Source organism: Sus scrofa, chromosome 4 (assembly GCF_054392235.1).
Source record: "Sus scrofa isolate SSC_HxYL_T2T_F1_AM1 chromosome 4, Sscrofa_HxYL_maternal_Yorkshire_Landrace_v2.0, whole genome shotgun sequence".
Lineage (NCBI taxonomy): Eukaryota > Metazoa > Chordata > Mammalia > Artiodactyla > Suidae > Sus > Sus scrofa.
In genome coordinates this window covers 21481855-21503561 of record NC_139386.1, presented here as the reverse complement: position 1 = coordinate 21503561, position 21707 = coordinate 21481855, and the positions used below count along the sequence as shown (strand labels likewise).

Genomic DNA, 21707 nt, shown 5'->3' with positions numbered 1-21707 from the left:
TGAAAAACTTATGGTCTCCGGAGGAGACAGTTTGGGGGGTGGGGGGATGTGCTTGGGTTATGGGATGGAAATCCTGTGAAATTGGATTGTTATGATCATTATACAACTACAGATGTGATAAATTCATTTGAGTAAAAAACAAAACAAAACAAAACAATAGCTTATCTTAGCAAGGAGATCCTGCTGTGTAGCACTGGGGACTGCATCTAGTCACTTACGATGGAGCATGATAATGTGAGAAAAAAGAATGTATACATGTATGTGTTACTGGGTCACCTGTACAGTAGAAAATTGACAGAATGCTGTAAACCAGCTATAATAAAAAAATTTTAAATCTTAAAAAAAAAAAAAACTATGTAACCAGAAACTTTCAGGAAAGGTGGGAGAGGGAACAGAGAAGAGTGAAAGAAAGTCTGAATGAAAATGAGAAGGTAGTTAATGCTGTGATCAAGTTAGATGAGTAAAAGAACTTTTCTAGGAGCTCAAAATGATTTCATAGCTATTACTGTATTTATATTACAGTGACCCTTTGGTCCTTTATTCCTTCTTACAAACTTAATTTGCAAAAATGTTGGTTTTCAATTGACTGTGGGATGAAATCCAAAACTCTTTCCAAGGCAAAGAGATTTTACACCAACCCACCTCTCTAGTCTGATATTCCTGCCCCTACCCACCCAATTCACACCACAGGATGAATCCTTCAGCAATTACCTTGATGACTAATGCCTTTCTTTCTCTCTCTTTTTTTCTCTATATTAATCCTCTGCTTCAAATGCAATTCTCAATTTTATCATCATGGTAAATCCTTACTTATCCTTCATGACAGAGGGAACAGGGGTTCTGATTTGCATCGGGTTTCCTGGAGAGGGATGGTTCCAAGTATGGAATGAATTCCTCTTTGCTCCTAGTTTATTATGCCATCCATCCTAGATGAGATTGCTACTCACAGCGGGAAAGTTACGCAAAAGCTGTTAGAAAATGAATCTTAACATACTTTGAAGATTGCTAGGAAAAATGAATAAATAAGTAAATGAATCAAGTGAAAAAAGAATAATGCGTTAAAACCTGATGGTAAGTTGAGTTTTGATCATTCAATTTTCCAGAATATTTAGAGTCAATGATGAAATATTAAGAATTCTTCCAGCCTCATTTTGGCCACTCCTTAATGTATTATAGTTTCAATCAGGATGACTTATTATTCATCAATTTCCTTTTTTACAAATAGCTTTACTGAGATGTAGTTCACATACCATAATTCACTCATTTGATGTGTACAATTCAATGATTTTTAGTATATTGACAGTTATGCAAATATCACCATAATCAAATTAAGAAGGTTCTTAATTCCCTTCTGTGCTTATCTTTGATTCTACTCTTTACTCTTCCATTTATTCTTATATAATCATTTAATATGTATTTAGCCAGAATATTCTAGAGAAACTTTGATATGTAAAGAAGCAGTTAGGGAGTTTTCTTGCGGCTCAGTGGGCTAATGGCCTGGCATTGTCAATGACTCTGGATCAGTCATTATCACATGCTGTGAGCATCACCAAAAAGAAAAAAAAAGAAAAAAGAAGCAGTTACAACACCCAGTGATAAATCCTATAATATGGGAAGATATAAAATATATCTATGTGAGGACATAGGCAGAGGTATCCAACTCACTAATGACAGTCAGGGAAGTGATTCTAAAAAGAAGTGAGGTTTATGCAGAGACATGAAAACTGAAGTGGTGATTGTCACATGACAATGGGGGTGGGGAAGCACTGACAGAAGAGGGTTCTAGGTGTGGGAGGTCTGCAAAGACCCAGAGAAAGATGGAAATGATGGATGAAGGGAACTAGAAAGATTTTCTGCCTATAAAAACCCAAGTCTTTTTTAATGTGAATATTCGTAGTAGCCTAATGCTAATATTTAAGAATTGACAACTCAAATGCCCATCTATAGGCTGAATGGATGAATTAACTGTGGTATACTCACACGAAGGAATGAACTATTGGTATACACAGCTTGGAGTGAGTAATAAATAAAGCCTGGCAAAGAAGAGTAAACACCTCATGATTCCATCTATACAAAATTCTGGAAAAGGAAAACTAACCCATAATGACAGAAAGCAAATTTAGGGGTTGACTGGCAACACAGTCAGGTGGTAGGTAGGGATTACAAAGAAGCATGAAGAAAGTTTCAAGGGTAATAGAATGTTCACTATTTTGATGGTGAGTATTGTTTCAAGAGTGGAGGCATATGCCACAATGTATTAAATCCTATACTTCAAACATGAATAGTTTATTTACATGTCAATAATATCTCAATGGAATTGTTTTTAAAAAAGATGTCTTTGGAGTTCCCACTGTGGCACAGTGGGTTAAGAATCAGACTGCAGTGGCTCGGGTCGCTGCAGGGGCATGGATTCAACCCATGGCCTGGGAACTTCCATATGCTGCAGATGTGGCCACAAAACCTTAAAATAAATGGATAAGTAAAAAGATGTCTCTGGATGGTGATAAATTATTATATCTCCCTATTATTAAAGGACCCAGCATCTAGGGAGTACTAAATTAGTGTTGGGTGTTAGTTTTACTGTTAGTGTTAAAGTACTAGTATTAGCATTAGTGTTAGTATTAGTATAATACCTGCCACAGTCATAAATGCAACAGGAACCAAACTGGTTTTCTGATCTGCAGATAGACTTAGACAGTGGATCTGGGGAGGGGGTGGCTGTGGAGGCAGTAGAGTGCAAGGCTAAGACCTTGAGTTTTGGTGAAGAGTTAGTTGACAGAACTAGGTTAGAAACTTAGCTCTGCCATTTACTAGGCCAACTCCTATGTCACCTCCCCTCAGAGGCCTCACCTAATTCCTCTACTCAAAATTAATTCTCTCTTCTTCTGTATCCCTTTAGCATTTTGTGGACATCTCAATATAGTATTTCCCTTGTCATATCCTTAAATCAAACAGCCATTTGACACCAAACTTTGACTAATCTATGCAGTCAGTAAGATAATGTTAGGTGATAATACACTAAGGTAAAAAAACAAAACCTTTATTAAATGTGAAGTGGCAAACAGTACTAAGAATGAATACAAACCATGAAAAATGTCTCTTTTATCTATTTATCTGAAGAATATGTACTTAAATCTTTATTATTATTACAAAATAATGCCTACTTGTAGCATAAGTTCTAAATATTATAAAAACATTTAATAAACAAATTAAAAGGCCCCTTCCTCTTTCTAGATTGCAGGGGTAAGTCACTATGCACACCTTCAAGTTATCTCAATCCCTAACGAGAAGAAAATGTTCCAGAGAAAACGGAAATAATCTGGGGAAAGGCAGGCTCGGCTCTTTTCTAAGAAAAGGAATGACTATGTTACTTATGACAAATAATTTAAGCAAATGTTACATTGAAGTGATTTCAATAACACATAACACCTTTCTTGAATTAACAACAGTGGAACTAGGAAAGCTTTTTCTAATTACCGCCCTCTTTGAAAAGTTCACTGCTTTCAGTTCAATAAAAATCTTGAAGATAACATCACTATTTTCTAAACCTGGAATCAAGGTTTTCAATACTTTTGGACAGAGCTTCCTACAGGTTTATAGGTGAGCCATTCCACTGGGAAATTGGCTGCATTCTTTTAGGAGATATTACTAGTCATTTCATTTTATTGATTTGTCTACCTCAATGTTCTCAAAAGTCATTAGGATATAAAATTTTAAAGTGTAGAGGAAACTCTATACATTATTTAGTCTCTTTTTTTTAACAGATGCGGAAAGTAGGTCCTAGAGAGAGTGTGATCTGAGCAGACTCACACATCAAATAGGTCTAAAACCTGAGATTCCTAAAAACCAGTTTCAGTGCCTCTTCTCAATAGCTTGCCTCCCACAGAGAACAGGTTCCTGAATCTGAAACGTAAGTGTTTTTTCACAAGGCCACCTTTGATTGGGAAATTGATTTAAATACAGCTGGACACCTACTCAAGCTTTTCTTCTTAAGACTATTTTAATTACCATTGCTGCTCAACAAATTGTAATGGAGTGGCATTTTATTTTGCTCATGGTGTTGCAGCCAAAAATTTGGGAAGGGCTTATCTGAGTAGATGGCACTTGGGTCCCTCAGACAGTTGTAGTCAAATAAAGGCTGGAGCTGCAGCCAGCTGGAAGTCTGCTGGGCAGACCCTCCAAGAGGGCTCACTAACACAGTGACAGCTGGTGCAGGGCTGGAGTTGCTGGCTAGAGTAGCTACACAATGGCTTTCCCAGCATGCTCAACTCAAATGTGCTTGCATGGTGGCTGGCTTCCCCCAGAGCAAGTATACAGAGTCAACGAGACAGGAGGTGCAGGCCTTTTTAAAACCATATACCCTCACTCCTACTGCTTCTATTACAAGCAAGCTACTTAGGCTCACTTAGACACAAAGAAAGAGAGGAAACCCTCCTCTCAGTGTGAATAGTTTTAAATAATGTGTACACATGTTTTAAAATTGCTACATGGTCATAGAGAGAGAAATCTCAGGTAAGCTAAAAGATAAGATAAAAAAGATAGAAGAACTGATTAGTCATCTATACCCATCAAAGAAACTTCGGAAAATAGAATACATACTCCTCTGTTTGTTTATCATCCTAACACCCTACAAGAGAAAATGCAATTAAGAGTAATCAATTCTGCTTTGCCTAGTTTCCCAGACAACCGGATTGACATTCAAGAAAAGTTCTCAAAAGGAGATGACCTAGAAGGCAAAATAATAATATTCAAAGTCAGGAACTTGAATTGCAAATCAAGTGTTTCACATTTGAGTTAATGAAAGACCAAAGAGACCTTTTATCATTCCCCCAATGAGCCTGTTGAATTAAATTTTATGGAACTTCTAGCAGAGTGATGGTGCTGTCTTTTTAACCTGATTTGTATGGCGCTGCACAGAGCCCAAGGTAGAGGTTAGTGCCTAACAAATTTCTAATAGATGATTTAATTGAAAAAGAGTAGTCCATAAATGTCTCAGTCTATAAAAACACCAAGGAAACAGTAGTAGGACTTCTGTGATTCCAAGAGTTGAGTTGAATAAGGGAATATTTTCAAGCATTTGTGATTTCAGAAAATGGAAAACTGGAACGATTTCCAATGGTCTTGATAAGGGCCAGACACCTTTTGGCATTTTAAACTATATTAAGAGACATAAAGACTGAAGGAAATAATCTGATACTCATTAGGGAATCAATTAGGGTGCTGACTTTAAAAATCCTCTCCATTTCTGATATCCGATGATGTTAAGAGGTAGGCTGGAAAATATTGGGTGTGATCCAATAGGAGAAGGGTACAAGTTCTCATACTATGAAGAGATGAACTATTGATGGAAGACAGGAAACAACGGACCCTCTTCAAAACCTCACCCTTGCCAATGAAAATGTAGTTTCTAGATTCCAAAAAGTTGATCTAAATTATGTAAAAATAAATTATTTAACTTAGGTTCTAGGGTTGCATGGCCCGCTATCCAAACACTTGACTTAAAAATTAATGGCATGTCCTTTCTTGTCATTCTTTTGCTAGTCTCAGCCAGGCTCACTGACATGACTGTGTTCTGGACTGAGCTATAAAAGCGAAAATGGCATCACTCACAGAACTGGTACCTTGGTGCTGGCTGCGGGATGAGGCTCTTTCATTCTCCTCTACGAAATGAATGAGAGATTTGTGAGAGATAGAATAACAGTCCCCCCCCAAAGATATCTACACTCTAATTCTCAAAACCTGTGAATATGAATATGTTACCTTTCAGGACAAAAGGAATTTTTCAGAAATGATTAAGTGAATGGAGGAGTATCCATTCTTGAGATGAGAGGAGTATCCTGGATTATGCACCTGGATCTAATCTAATTGCAAGGGCTACTTTAAGAAGAGGGCAGGGAAGTCAGAGAAGGAGATGCAATAACAGATGCAGGAGTCACTGTGATGCAAAGAAGGGGCAATTGGCCAAGGAATGCAGGTAGCTTCTGGAAGCTGGAAAAGGCAAGGAGATGATGAATGCTTCCCTAGAGCCCCCGGGAGGAATTCAACACTGTTGACCCATTTTAGATTTCTAACCTTGAGAATTATAAGACAATAGCTTTGTGGGTTTTTTAGACCACTGAGTTTGTGGTACTCTGTTACAGCAGCAAAAGGGAACTAATCCTCTGTAGGTTATCCTGGGTCTTAAGCAGTGTTTCCAGAGAGCCTGTGACATTGCACAAACACTTTCCAAGCTTCTCCTGTGTGAAGCCCCATTTGCCAAAGCAGGTTACTCATGGCCAAGCCTAGAATTAATATGAGAGGGACAATAACTCCACCTCTTGATGGGAAATGCTCTTATTGCCTGCATATTGGGATGGGAGAAATTGAGGCTATCAAACAAATCTGTCACAGGCGGTACAATATGTTTTATGTGAGCAGCTTGGCTTCTGCTTTGAAAATCTTAACCCTTTGATTGAATCTCTCATCCTGCTGCTTACAATTTAGATTTTCATCTGTCAAATCTTCCATAATGCCGACCTCAATCCCCACCCTCTTACAGTGAAAGTTCAGATTAAGACTCTTTTTCTTTTCTGTCTCAGTCTGCCTTTTGCCTTCTCCTCCCAACTGTTTTCCTCTTCCTATTCTTTTCCATTCTAGCACTACTTCCAAGAGAACTCAGAATGCTGAGCTACTGGAACATCAACATTTTACTGAGTCTACATTGTTTCTAAGTGTTTCTTTCCCTTGGAGAAAGTTAGTATACATGTACTTTTATGTGAAAAATATCCTGTGACTCAATCCTGAGAGATTCATTTGCAAGAAATACAATGCCAACTGTCAAGGCCAAGCAGTAATTGTTATTAGATTTTTTTTTTCTGTGTATTTCAGCCTGAAGGATGGCACTTGTTGGAGGCATTTAAAAAGGCAGAAAGAAACCGCCTTCAATGTTCTTCAAATTTGCATTTTGCTTCCTCTTTTAAGTGAGAAATAAAATACATTAGAACTCCCACATCATTAACAGAATGTGTGGGTAAACTTTAAATTTGCATTTAAACACATTCAAAAAAAAAATTTCTGCAGAACTTGCAAGTAGATTAGGGGAAAGTGCCAGTGAGAAAAAGTAAATAGTACTTTCTTGCCAAAAAAATCATCCAAATTGAATTCATATATGTTTTAATTGTCACATTTGTTTATTTTTTAAAGAGTATACAGGTCCAAAATAGAACTGTGAGTTTCTTGAATAATGTATTGTTGTTATCAGTTTTCGGCACAGGTTGTATAAGTTTTGCAAATTAGCTGGTTTGGCTAACTGAAGAAACTCTATGTGGGTTTCATCAAACTCAAAAGAAAGGCACTCTCTAGGTAATGCATGTGGCTATGCTGGCCAACAAACCTCAGGAAAACATAGCCTTAGAATGAAATTACTATAATCAGGAGCCTAATCTTCCAGCTTACAATTCCGGAAACCAGATTTTAGTGGTTTCTAATGATCCTAAACTTCTTATCGACTATCTTCCTTCCTGACATCGCCAAGCTTGGCAGCTGAATCCAAAGGCCCTCATGAGCACAGGATTTGAACAAAGAAAAGGAGATTCCCAAGGGTTTCCATGCCATAATGAGGACTAATAAAATATGACGGAACCTTGACAGCTTTCACCTGTGCATAGACCTGAATCACAGGGTCTCCAGATTCAGAAATGAGCAGTTCCTACCCCAGGCTCCTTCTCTAATCCCCATATTTCTGAGATGGTACATATCAAGTTCTCCATGCCTTCTCTCTTTACATATGTTGATGTTATTGATGAAGCCACAGCATCCTGAAGGATGCACCACTATGAACCATGCACCAACCCCCTCTCTTCCTAAACAATTGCTCATTTGAAAACAATCCCTCGTGCTCAGCATGGCACTCCAGGCAGCCACTTCCAATCAATCTGAATTGATACTGAGAGGAAGCCTGGGGTGTTTGCCACCTCCCATGCTCTTTCTAAGGACCTAGGACACTCCCTGTCTCTTATCATTAGGTGCTTATTTCATTTGACCATGAATTCAGCTGGAATCTAGCTCTATAACAATGGATTCAGGTCCTCAGGACCCAGGAAGTTTTTTTCCCTGTCTGATCAGTGTAATGACACATTTCCTCCATAAATAGGTTGTCACAAGGGAGATAAATCTCAGGGGATGGGGGTGGGGGTGGGTTTAACACAGGTTCATATCATTATGGGAATACACTACTCTTGTGTTTTCTCATCCAAGGTCTATTGTCCCCAGGAGATCTTAAGCTGTGCCTATTCTGTTAACCCTTCCTTCTATCACCAGTGCTAACACATAGCTCAGCGAATAGTTTCATGATACATCTCTCATGATAATGTTAATGGTAGCAGGGTTCCAAATTATGTGTCAAACGTTCCATTTCATTCCATTCAATAATAATTTTCAAAATTATTTTGGTGAAACCATCAATGTTTTGGTTGCTGACTGGCCTCCAAGCAGCTTTTAGTCTAAGTGATGAGATATACAATAACAATTAAAAAAATAACACAGTCTGTAGCCAAAATCCAAAACATGCTAAGAAGGAAAAAAAAGTGTTCTCTAAACTTCTTGAAGATTGGAAAACATCACTCTTGTTCATGCTGATATTATACACAGGACCTGGCATATTGCCTTGTATAAACCAGATGACCCACGAGTTTTGTCTGAATAAAGGAATTAGTCAATGAACAATAAATAATTATAGTTTCAAGCTATTTAGTTCTTTGCACACTGTTGGGGTTTAGTATGAACTTTAGGTCAATTACTACAACTGGTTAGTGGTAACAGAGTCCTGGAGTTACCCCAAAGAAAAGCTAACAGATTATTCTTGAGTCCACTGCTTTTGCCCCCACGGATAGTAAATCTACAAACATCTTTTCTACCCTCCTAATAACTCTAACCATTCACTCACTTCTCTTTATCACCTGCCACCACATTGTTGTGACTGTCAGAAATGCTCACCTTAACCTGCTGCCCTCCTCTCTCCCTCCAATCCATCCTCTAAACACCACCAGAATGGCCGGTCTAAGAGCAGATACCACTGTGACACTGCCTTTTATATTACCTTCCATGGCTTCTCACTGAGGCTAAAGTAAACTCCTTGGTCTGACAGACAAGACCCTTCTTAACCTGGCACCTGCTTACCTTGCTCTTCTACTTGTCATCATCCCACTTTCAGTTGCAGCCAGACAACTTAAGTCCTGGTGACAGCCCTCTCTCCCATCTTAGCTGGGTTAGGGTCTTCTCATCTCTAGTTTAGACTCCAGCCTGGAATGTTACTCCCATGACTCTGCCTGGCTCACTCCTAATTGTCCTTAAGATCTCCCTTTAGTCTCTACTCCCAGTAGAAAGCACATCTGAGATGTGTCTTGTATTCTCCGTTCTTGAAACAACTATCACCTGTCATAATTGCCTATTAACTGCACAGGTGTCTCTCATAATTGAACCAGTGACTTGCATGAATATGTCTTGTTTATGGTTGTATCCTTAGTGCCTAGCTCATGGTAGGAATTAAACACACCTTTAAGGAAAGAGGAAAATGAATGAACAACCACATGTGTGGCAGAGAATATTTGTATTTGTCAAAAGTAAACTTATCGACCTATTATTGCCTTATTCCCAGGAGAAGCTAAAAATTCGAATCCCAGGCATCTTTAGGACCTTCTTTAAAACAGCTGCCAGGGCCACACTGCTGGGAATACTGGAGAAAGTTAAAAAGACTGTCAGACCCCCTAAAACTGAAGCTGCACTGTCATTTTGCAGATCTGCTTGCTGGAGTCCAGAGGCAAGTCTCGAAACCATCCATCCTGACTGTGTGCTTGAGAAGCTACAGGAGAACAGCACCCAGGACTGCAATTAGAGTTGGAGGAGACAGGCAGGAGACAGGGGTCAGAGGATCAGTCAATAATCAGTGCATCTTCTTCCCCACCCCCTGGCAGCCTGCATCCAGAGGGATGCTGAGCATTGCTTAAAAGTGCCCTTCTGATTTTAGGCAGTGCACTTCTGCCATCTAGTGGTCCCTGACACTTTCCAAAAATGCCTTTGGCAGAAATGGATTTCCTGTGAGGAAAACCCAGCAAAGGCAGACCCAAACCAGGAAGCTAGGCTTAAAATGGTGCCCAAGTACCGTCAGTCAACATCTAAATAGAAAACCGCAATGTTATCTCTGTCCCTTTGTCCTTTTGTGATCTTTTGAGAAGAAATCGTCTTGACTGGTATTCAAGGGAATGCAAAGCTGAAGGCTGTGTCACAACCAAAGTCAAACTGATATCACATTTGGAACTAGCTTTTATTTCCCTGGAAAGTGAGAAATGAGTTTAGATTATTATGGGTAGAATATTCTTTTTTCCCCTTATCGCAAATAATTCTGAATGTGTTGCAAACGTTACCTAGACATCATTTTTACCCAACAGTGAGCTAGAGAATTTCAAAACTGAAAGAAAAAAAAGCTAAGAATGTCTCTGCTCCTCTCAGCACAAAAATGCCAAAGCAGCCAGAGATGACAGTGCTGAGATTTAACAAGGAAAACATTTCAGGAAGCGAGACTGGCAGAGGATGAAATGCTCCTGGTTTCTGTCCCTGAGGGAAGCAGGCACTCTTTTTTTTTTTTTTTCAAGGTGCCCCAAAGGCAATTCATTAAAATATTAATGGTCTCTGTTTGCTCTGGGGTGGTACATGGGGACAGATCTAGGCGTGCAGAAGCACATCAACATGTGGAAGATACAGGTCTCATCTGTACACACTCTGTGCCAGAGAAAATTGGCCCTGAAATAATTTTGAAGAAAACAGAACAGCAATCAGCCTAGAGCCTCACAGAAGGGACAAGAAAGAGTCTTCACCACCAGCTGGAAAAAAATCAGAATTTCTCAGGCAGAAAATGGATTTTTACATCTACGTAAAACTTACATCCTGCCTCAACAAAAAACCCAACACCTCGAGCAAGTGATGGGGCCAAAGACAAATGAACTAGCGAGCGATCCTGCAACTCGTTCAAAAATTATTTCCTTCTTTTCCAAATGCCCTGATTTTATGTAGATCACAGCTTCCCGTAGTCACATGACCTACCACCGACCCTGGCTGAGAGCCGACTCACACTTACTAACCCCCCTTGGCCATTTCATGGGACTCCTGTCTCCTCTACAGTCTGAGTTGAGACAAGTTTGCTGTTTGTTTAGGTAAACATAGAAAGAGGGTGGGCCTTGCCTGACAGATGCAAAACGAGTTTAAAAAAGAGACATGTTTCTGAGACAAAGTCAGCCAATCCAGATGTTTGACCTTATACAAAAGAAACAATTCATTTGCGCATTAAAAAAATAGTAAAACAAGCTGTGCTACCATGTTGACACAGCCTGTGTCATAAAGAACTACCTTTAGGAGTTCCCTTTGGGCTCAGTGGTTAACGAACCAGACTAGGATCCATGAGGATGTCGGTTCGATACCTGGCCTTGCTCAGTGGGTTAAGGACCTGGCATTGCCATGAGCTGTGGTGTAGGTTGCAGGTGCAGCTTGGAATCCTGAGTTGCTGTGTTGTGATGTAGGCCAGCAGTTTCAGCTCTGATTAGACCCCTAGCCTGGGAAGCTCTGCATCCACAGATGCGGCCTGGAAAAAAAAAAAAAAAAAAAAAAAGAAGAAGAACTACCTTTAGCTTGGCAACAGCCTGAGGGATGACACTTCTGTTTAGTATAAAAACCAATTTTCCGGAGTGAGCTGAATGCTCCATTTCTCGTTATTTAGCTAGGTAAGCATACACGATTGCAGGACAAATTATCTACTTTGTCATTCTGGACAAAAAAAAAAACCAATGAGGGCTTATGTTTAGGTTTAAAAAGCACTCATATTCACAAAGCACCTTCATTTTTTAAAAAGATAAATCAACCATTCATCTCAGAGGACAAACAGCCTTACTCCTAAAGAGCGGTCCTACTTGTCACTAAGTAGGAAAGTCAGAACAAAATTCCAGTAAGAATAGAACGATCAGGTTAAGGTTTTCAGGGAAAGGCAAAAGGAACAAAAATGCTGCCAAAGGAACAGGCTCCAAACTGGGAATGCTTTAGGTTTCTCTGTTAATTCTGCAGTGGCAGGTAATGAACAAGGGGCTTAACATACGGTTTTACTAACATGACATTTTCAATTAATAGGCTGTCAGGCATGTTGTCTGAATTGCTGGTGCAGGGATGAGGGTGGTCATCAAAGAATCAATGATATTCTTCTGCTGAGACCAGTCACTCCATCCCTCCCCGATCACATACTTAAGGCTTCTCATAGGATGCCCAGACTCCGACTCACACATGGAGGCTAAATGTGGTTAACCTAGTCAGGCTGATTTAGATTTGAAGCCCAAGTCCACTGCCTATTGGCTGTTTGTCTTTGGGCAAATTACTGATGTATTCTGAGCATATTTCCCTTATTTGTAAAATAATAATTAGGTTAGAAAAATGCAATTTTTATAAGCCCAGGACTACCAAATGTCAGCAGTTTATTAGTTCCACCTAGTAAGGTGCAACTTTCATGGGCCTGGGAAGCAATGGAGAAAGCTGACCGTGACCTAGACATTAATGTCCATTTCTAACTAGCGGATGGAAAACACTGTGGAAAAAGCTTACCCCGTCAAGAAGATCTCAACAAGACAGGTTTACAGCCAATTTATCTGTCAGGTCTTTGTCAGCTGTGTCAAAGGCTATGTAAGTACACAAATACATGAATTCTTTAGTACCCTGCCCTGGAAGGTTGAAAAAAAATTTAGAGTATCTAAGGAAGCAGGAATTACTTGGAGAACATGTTCTAGTAAATAGAGCACCAGACTCAGAATAAAAATAGGTAAGAACCCCTACTCTGCAGCAAAATAGCTGTGTGACCTTGGCACATGGTCTTACCTCTCTGATCTTCTGCTTCCTCATCTAGATGATGGCAATAATAACTGGAGTTCTAAGTGCCACACAGGTAATGATAATAACTCTCATTTTATTCAGTACTTACAATATGTCAGTACTGAATACCTTACACAATTATCACACAAATTCCCCAAACAACCCTATGAGGAAAGTATTGTGGCTAAAATTCCCAGTTCATAAATGAGGAAGGGGTGGCTCAAAACAGTCAGTTCAAACCACACAGAAATTAAAAGCTAGAACTGAGACATGAACCCGAGCCATTTAATTCTAGCACTTACTTGCCTACCTGGTGCTTCACTGTTTTTAATCAGAAGGCTCAAATGCTAGTCTAGGTTCTATTTCTCACTTGTAATGCTGGGACCTTGGTTTTCTCTTTAGCTTTAGCTAGTGACTTGAATCAGGTTCCAAATGGTTTATCTCAAATACACCCTGGCCATTTTTGTTAGAAACTTCCAAAAACACACTGCTCAGAAAGATTGCAAAAGCCAAGTCTTGGTTCAGTGGGAAATAAGTCTGTGACTATCTAGCAATGTCTGCCAAGGGTGCCAAGCGAGGCATGGCAGCACCTGTAACGTATTAGCTCTCCCTAGGAGGGATCCAGGAACTGTTGGCTGTCCTGTTTCATTATACTGCCGCGCATCTCCTCTCAGCAGCTGCTGAGAGAGCAACCAAGGCTGGTCTGGTCAAACAAAGGCTACCTGATAGGGACAGGGCTGTCTCTCCGAATTCTCTGCCGGGATGAAAATATCTGATACAATGGCTGCTAGGCACATGAAGCTATGGAGAACTTAAAATCTGGCTGAGGAGATCTATTTTTAATTTTTAAAAAATTTAATGAATAAAAAACATCAACTTAATCTCTACTTTCTCCAACTGTTTTTATTTTTGATAAGTTTAAATAATAAGAAACCAATGTATATTGTATATACTTGGTGTTTTTAAATATGGTAACGCATCTCTTCATATAGTTTTTTGTTTTGTTGTTTTAAGTTTTCAATGGAAAGTAAAATGGTAAGTCAGTTCTTGGATCTTGAATAATAATTACCTAGAGTTCTTTTATGTTAAATGAGTTAAACTTTTTAGATGCATAATTTACCTAGAAATTGTATTTTTTGGAACACACTTACAGATATAAAACAACACTGCTTGCAATACCTTAATCTTGTTTACCTAAAACAAGCAAACAGATATTTCCTTAAATTTAGGTGTACATGGCTCTGTTTCCTTTTATTATTCAAAATATAGAGTTTGGGTAACAAACAAATAAAAACCAAAAAGACATCAACTTAAATAGACCCACAGAGCTAGTGGCCACCATACTGAAGAGTGCAGTTCGAGAGCAAAGGTCAGTAGGCTGGAGGGGAATACCATGAGCCTGAAAACTGAAGGGAACTTACCCAGGAAACTGAAAGTCAGGGAAAGGTGAAGTTTGATCAAAGGAAACGCCGAAGAAGAATCTAGATGTCAAAGATGGTAACTGATGCCAAATTTAGAGGAAGGCACAGACAGCAAATGACTGGGGAAGGACGGGAGGCAAGAGATGAATAACCTGACTTCTTGCCTGTGTAAATCGCAGGCTAACTGCTCCCTACTAATCCTGAAATGGACAGTGCCTGAGCTTTGGTCATTTGAATGCCAACTATCACACTGTGCTTGGAGCAAAGTTTCCCCTAGCTTCCCTACCCATTCCCAACTATCCCTGGGAACGTTCCCAAATCCTCACCACTTCTTAGAGGCTTCCTAAGGACCACAGTCGACCCACTGTTTACATGAAATAGTGCCAGCCTCTGAGCGTTATTGATACCAGCTGAATTATTAGTGTGCTTAGTAGGTAAGGCAAAAGTTTGGGCCCTTTGCTACCAAAATTCAAACTGAATTCACTTAACTCAAAATGATGAATTAACAGCATCATTTTGTAGCACCTTATACAAGCACTGAGTGTTTGAGCCACAGGAATGGATACTGCTAGGCTTCTGCTGAAAGTGGAATTCACTCAGGACTGTCTGCCTTTCATTTCAAGCGTTTCTGTTCTTTTTCTGTACATTGGCTACTCCTGCTCTGCCAGGTCACCCGGCAGGAAACATGCCTGCTGAGAACTTCACCAACTAAGTAAAGATAGCCTGCCTCTTTCTCTCTGTTTCCAAGATTTACAATATCAGGGAAGGAACTCTGACCCATCCTGGGTTTGGTGCCACCCCTGGAGCTAGAGTGGGGCTGAGAGGGCAGGATCATGGCTAAATACAAGCATTCTGACTGAAAATCACACAGTTGGAAATGGGAGGAAGAAGGGACAGCTTCCAGAAGCTTCCAGAAAAATGGATGGTGGTGGTGCTGTCCCAGGAAAAGGGAAAGAGAAGCAGATGAAGCATGATATGGACCTATGCCATCTGCAAAACCAGGATGATTTTCCCCCCTCATTAAAAAGGAAAGCAACCCAGATGCTTTAATTGCATTGATTGTGGAGGTGAAGGAGAGCCTTGCTTTTAAATGAACATGGTATTTATCCAGTACTTCTATCAGGAAATTGAAGAGACATTTGGTTTTATATGTGATTATCTCAATACCTATTGAATAAAAAAGTAGTTTTGCCTCATTAGCAGTAAAGTATATCGAGATAATGACGGATCGTTCTGAGTATTATTTCCTTATTTCTGGTTCTAATCATTGTATTTAATAAGGAAGAGCCAGGTTCAATAAAGGATGCATCTGGCTTCAAAAGATTAATCAATTTTTATAGAACTCACATGCTGACGATTTTTTGGGGGGAGAAACTAAGACAAGACATTGTAAATCACAACTGCCTGCTCCATACACCCCAGTCCTCCCCACGCCCCAGCTTTGCTTTTGCTAATCAGCTTCAATTTTTACAGAGGTGTGTCCTTTGTCTTTCACATCCTGGGTTAATGCTGCAGGTAATTAGCTTTGGAGGCCAAGGTCTCTTTCATCTGTGTGTAAGTCAACGAAAAGATTTTCTTGCTGCTTGAAATATGAATCTCTTCCTCTCATTCCCTCTCTGACTCTCTTCCATGCTTACTTTAATTAGGATGTCAAATTGCAGCATACTGTAGGGAGCTGAACTTTTTGAGATTGTTCCAAGACAGACTTTTCTCGATTTGGTGTTGGGGGGTGGATTTTTCTTTGTAATGTCATTTCCAATTCCTTTGGGCAGGAGATGAACTAGTCTTGTGCATTAAGCACTAAGACTGAGGCTATATGACAGGCTGCATAAACTGTAGATCTAGATGTAAATGCGGAACCAGGAGGAGACAAGCACAGGTGCATGGCAAGATGGGCAGAGCTGGCTTGAGAGACCGAGGACATCTCTTGGAAAAGGAATGTAAGTGACAACAAAAAATTAAAGTCTCATGAATTCCAGTGTCCAGGGCATTTGGGCTACTTAAAAATATGCATGGATCATTTATGTATTGCTGTTTTCTCCAGAGCCTGGAAAAGGGACTGCAAATACCTAGTGTGTCTTCTGTCACTGCTACCTGATTCCTTCCTTCCCAGCTGACATTGCTAATCACTCATGACACGTTCCTGCTGAGCACACATGTACATGCAGGCTGCTCCAGACAGTAACCACCGATGGATCAGGGTAAGCACACAAAATGGAATCTATTTGCAATCCCTGGTTTGGAACATTGTAAACAATTAATAAATATTTGTGCAATGTGCAAATAAATGAATTCAGGTTTCTAGAGATTATGGGACTTCACTGCTTCTCCCCTTGCATTCAGTCTTCTTTTTATTTGTTAATGTTTTTTTTCATGTGGGTTCCAAGAAGTCAGATCCTGGTTGGAGACGATGGAACAGCTGAACGCTGCAGAAGGCAAATATCTACGGACGCAGAGTTCTAAAGTACAGAGTCTCCTTCAAAGACAAGATAAAGGACTTATGCACTAGTCCTAAGGATACCCCTTCAATATCACTAAGAAGATAACCTCCGTATTGCCTATGGCTGTTCCTACCCACTAATTTTGTCACCGTCCTTAATCCCACTAATAATAATCTCATCACCTTCCTTAATAAAAGTCATGTGGGCACCTTTGTTGGATGGAACAGAGTGCCTCCTGGTCCCCCGCTTTCTAAACATAAGAGTCTTCTGTGTTTTGTTATACCACACCGTGCCTCTTCCAGGATTCCCCGTTTCCCTGCAGTGCTGGATGTGGCAAGATCCAATATTCTTCTTTAATTTAGATGCATCATATTACCCTCCAATTTTATCTAAAGCAGGGATAAATATGTGGCCCAAGCTGTGTTTATCCTAGCATCCAGGCACATCTTGTCACTGGTGGAGTGGGTCTGAGAATTGCATCCCAAGGCATGAGAGCTGAGTACCTGGCTTTGGATCTAAAGGAACAAGTCAGAATGAAAGGGAGGTAAGATCATGAGTATCGAATTTGTCACCCTGGTAATTTGCCAGTCCAGTCCCATGCCAATTGCTCAGGGCAAGTGGGTTACAATGGAGGTTCCAGTGAAAAGTACAAAAGCTACTTCAGTAGAGTAATTATGATATGGTGCAAGTATTCCGTACAGCAAGCTCAGAGCGCAATGGGAAACACCCCCCTTATCAACGTGCTCAGCAAGACTCCTTGACAGCATGGGTATGGAGAGCCAAGATCATCAGCAGCTATGTGATACTTTCCATCATTTTCCTAAACAGGCACCATTCACCTAGCTGTTGCTTTGGGTCTGACTCCATTTGAAGACCTCACTGCAGGAAGCTGGAGTAGGACTTGGGAGGCAGACCCCATAGGGCGCAGAAGAGAACAAGGCCTATCATTCACAAGTAAAACACCAGCTGGGGACTCACAGAACTACCTGGGAGAAACACCAGAGTAGGGTGCAGGCATTCCTGCCAAGCTCTGCGGGGATGGTTGAAAAGTAAGGCTACTATATAATTGTGATTTATCTTGTATGAATGGAGAAATTCCGGTTGCAGGTATTTTGAAGGTTGTAACTACCTCAAGGACATTGAATCGAGACGACTGCCAGTGAAACACACATCTCAAAAACTATATATTTCAAAAGAGGAATAGCATTTTCCTCATAGTAGCTTGATCATCCAAATGCACTAATGAATACCTGATGGCAAACAGCATTTCACTTTTGACAAAGAGAACACCACCAATTCAGACTCAGCCCTCCAGGAGTGGGTACAAATTCAGAATACCTGGACACACTATAACAGCCAAATAAAACCCTCAGAGCAATGCATGGATTGTTGGTGCAACATTTCTGTCACATATAGGTCATTTTGCTAAGAGGATTGCAAGCTGCTTTTAAGCACATGAATACATTATCCAATTTTCTTGACAAAAATAAAAGCTCAGAAATTCAAAATGACAGGAGCCAGGTCTGTACAGCTGGAGGGGAATCAAAGCAGTCTAGAAAATTTGATTAACTCAATTTGCCCCAGTTCCTTAGGGAAGCTTCAGAAGTCAAAATTACTATTTAATAGTCCAAGTAGTAAATTTGAATTGAAAAGACCTCTCTGACATTCCTGCACTTGTGTTTGAGACGCCAGCTTATCTGAAGGATCAGAACTCATGGAAGAAGAGACAAAATAGTATGATTGAGCCTCCAAAACACAAAGAAGTTTTTTTTTTTTGGTTTTTTGGTTTTTTTAAATTGCCTCTGAACCTCCATCCTGGCCAAAATAAGAAAGCCATAAAATCAAGGGTTTGGAAAGGAAACTTGAATGCCTTTGGATTGGCTCTGATCCTCCTGGATTTCTCCAAAGAATGAAATAATGTGAGCCAGTGAGGCGTAAAGCAGTTCCCAAACTTCCAGTCCACGGACACCACTTGAAAATCTTGTTAGAATAGGATTTCTGGGCTCCATCCCCAGAGTTTCTGATTTGGTAGGTTTGGGTTAAGAACCAACATTTCCCCTTTCTAATAAATTCCCAGGTGGACTTTATTAGCAAGGCATTCACAGAGGAGCACACTTCGATTTTTTTTTTTTTTTTTTTTTTTGTCTTTTTAGGGCCGTATCCACAGCTTCCCAGGCTAGGGGTCGACTCAGAGCTACAACTGCTGACCTACACTGCAGCCACAGCAACTCAGGATCCAAGCCGCATCTGCAACCTGCACCACAATGCCGGATCCTTAACCCACTGAGTGAAGCCAGGGATGGAACCTGTGTCTTCATGGATAGTAGTCAAATTTGTTTCTGCTGAGCCACGACAGGAACACTGGCGAGCACACTTTGAAAGCCACTTGTGAAATGCTTGATTCCCACTGTCTGCGTCGGTCATTGCATTGGGTTTGTACAACGATGACTTTCTAATTTTATCCTTTGGTGTGTATTTATTTGTGGAAATTATTCTGTACAGAACTTTCCCTTATCCCTGAAAGCTTTGGGTTAACTTCTGAAATACAGCTCAAACCAGAAAGGCAAGGTAATGGTTTAAGTCTCTTCTTTTGATTCTTACATTTCAGAGTAAATTATGAGCACTTAGCCATCTGCAAGGGTGTCATATAAATGAGTCCTTATCCTCCCTAGAGTCACCAATCAGGCAAGTCATTCCTCTCCAGGGGCGGAGAGGCAAGAAGTGTTACACCAGTGGATCCCCTCAGTCCCTCTACCAGGAAACAAGAGTTTCCTCCCTCATCACCTCTTTCTTTTTTCCCCCTCTAACCTCCTTTCCATTTAGATTAGCAAATGCAAGTGGATTGCCTATTTTCTTGACCACAGGTAAAAAATTAGCTTTGTGTTTTATTATTAGATCTAAAATATATATTTTGTTTTGTTAGAAATTTCTGCTTGTATCATTTTGAATTTCTTCCATCTACTTTAATTGTCCTTTTTCTGTCTTTTTAGTTGTACATTTAATGCATTTTCATTTTCATTGATTTTGGTAGTTGATGCTATGAATTTTTCTCTTACTGCTTATTGTGGATGTATCTCATAGGCACTGATAAGCTGGTTTCTATTCATTGTATTTTCTAGAAATTCTTCATTTATTTTTCCTTTCCCCTTCAACCCCTAAGGAAATACGTCAATAAAATATAAGAACCTTGCAAAAAAGTTATTTATTCCCCATAATTTTTGCTTTAATCTTTTATCTTTTTGCATAATTATGAATATATATTATATATATTTACATATTTATTTATATATAAAACACCACTCTTTACAATTTAGGTTGCTTTTTTTCCCCTTCATATAACTCTGTATTACCATTTTGTGTCATTTCTTTTCACTCTGAAGAATTTCTCTAGCACTCCTTTTAGGGAAGATCTTATGTCAGTGAATAATCTTAGATTTTTTTTTACATGAAAACATCTCTTTTTCTTTCATTTTTGAAGGATGATTTGCTATATGGTATTCTGGTTGACAGTTTTTGGCTATCAACACTGAATATATTATTCTGAGGTTTTCTGGCCTCCTTTGTTTCTAATGAGAAATCATCTATTAATCACATTTTTATTCCTCTGTAGGTAATTGTAATTTTCCCTTATTACTATCAAGCTATTCTTTTTATCTTTACTTTCAGCAGTTTGACTATGAAGTAATTAATATGATTTTCTTTTCTTTTTTTTTTTTTTTTTGGTCACTTTAGGGCTGTACCTGAGGCATATGGAGAGACCCAGGCTAGGGGTTGAAGCAGAGCTGTAGCTGCTGGCCTACGCCACAGCCACAGCCACATCAGATCTGCAAACTACACCACAGCTCATGGCAACGCTGGATCCTTAACTCACTAAGCGAGGTCAGGGACTGAACCTGCATCCTTGTGGATACTAGTCAGATTTGTTTCTGATGAGCCATGATGGAAACTCTTAAATATGATTATCTTTGTATTTTAATTGCTTATGTTGTGGTGATCTTATTGGATATAAAAGTTTAGAAAAATTGGGGAAAGTTTAAAGTCATTAATTCTACCAATATTTCTCTGCCTCTTTTTCTACATTCTTGTTGGAATCTGATTACATGTATGTTGGAACACTTGGTATTGTCCCACAGGTTTCTGAAGCTCACTATTTTTCTTCATTTTTTTCCTTCTAGGTTTTTCAAATCAGATAATTTCCACTGATTTATCTTCAAAGTCACTGACTTTTTCTTTTCTTCTTTTTTTTTTTTTTTTGCAATCTCCAAACCACTTCTGAGACCACTTAGTGAATTTTTCACATTATTTCTTTTCAGAACTTGGATTTACATTTGGTTCTTAGTACAGTTTCTATTTCTCTGTTGAAATTTCCTGCGTGTTCAATCATCAAAGCTATATTTTCCTTCAATTCTTTGAACCTGTTTTAATTATTCAAACATATTTAAAACAGGTACTTTAATCTTCACTATAACCAAACTGGGTCCTATCACAGTCTATTTCTGCAGACTACCTTTTTTCTAGGTATGGGTCATATTTCTCTATTTCTATATGCTTACTAATTTTAGTTGAGAGACCACCTTTCAAGGAATATCTTGAAGCAACTCTGAAAATTCTGGTATGAGCATCTGAGGAGTTTGGTGTTTTGTTCAATAAATAATTAATTTGCCTGTATTCAAACTATAAAGTTTGTATCCCCCATAAAGTGTTCTTTTAGTAGTAGATTCGTGATTTATTTAATTTCAGGAAAGTATTGTAAATGTGTGTCCTGTGCCATTGGTTTTTTTGCTCATTGGGGATCTCCAGTTACATAGGTTGGTTCTATTCTGCCTATCTTTCTCATTTTCTTGAATTGTTTCTTGTCTCCATTTCCAGTTCACTAGTTTCACTTGTTTTCCCCGAACATACATTTTGCATATTATGCTTTCTAGAATGTCTACCTACTTTTGTATTCCTTCTAATTCAATCTTTT

At 39.3% G+C, this 21707-nt stretch overlaps 1 protein-coding gene across 9 annotated transcripts in view; it reads right to left on the bottom strand.

Moving 5' to 3' along the window:
• The window catches only part of LOC110260233 (uncharacterized), a 748649-nt gene that overhangs the window by 337877 nt on the left and 389065 nt on the right, over nt 1–21707 (bottom strand). Inside the window, exon 1 of one of the 9 annotated variants that reach the window (XR_014843474.1) lies at nt 14301–14511. The exons of 7 other annotated variants lie outside the window; for them this stretch is intronic. The gene's annotated coding sequence lies outside the window, so the exon portion shown is untranslated. Of the gene's footprint in view, nt 1–14300; nt 14512–21707 lie in introns of those variants that run through there. One more of the 9 variants, XR_014843469.1, reaches the window with a different exon arrangement.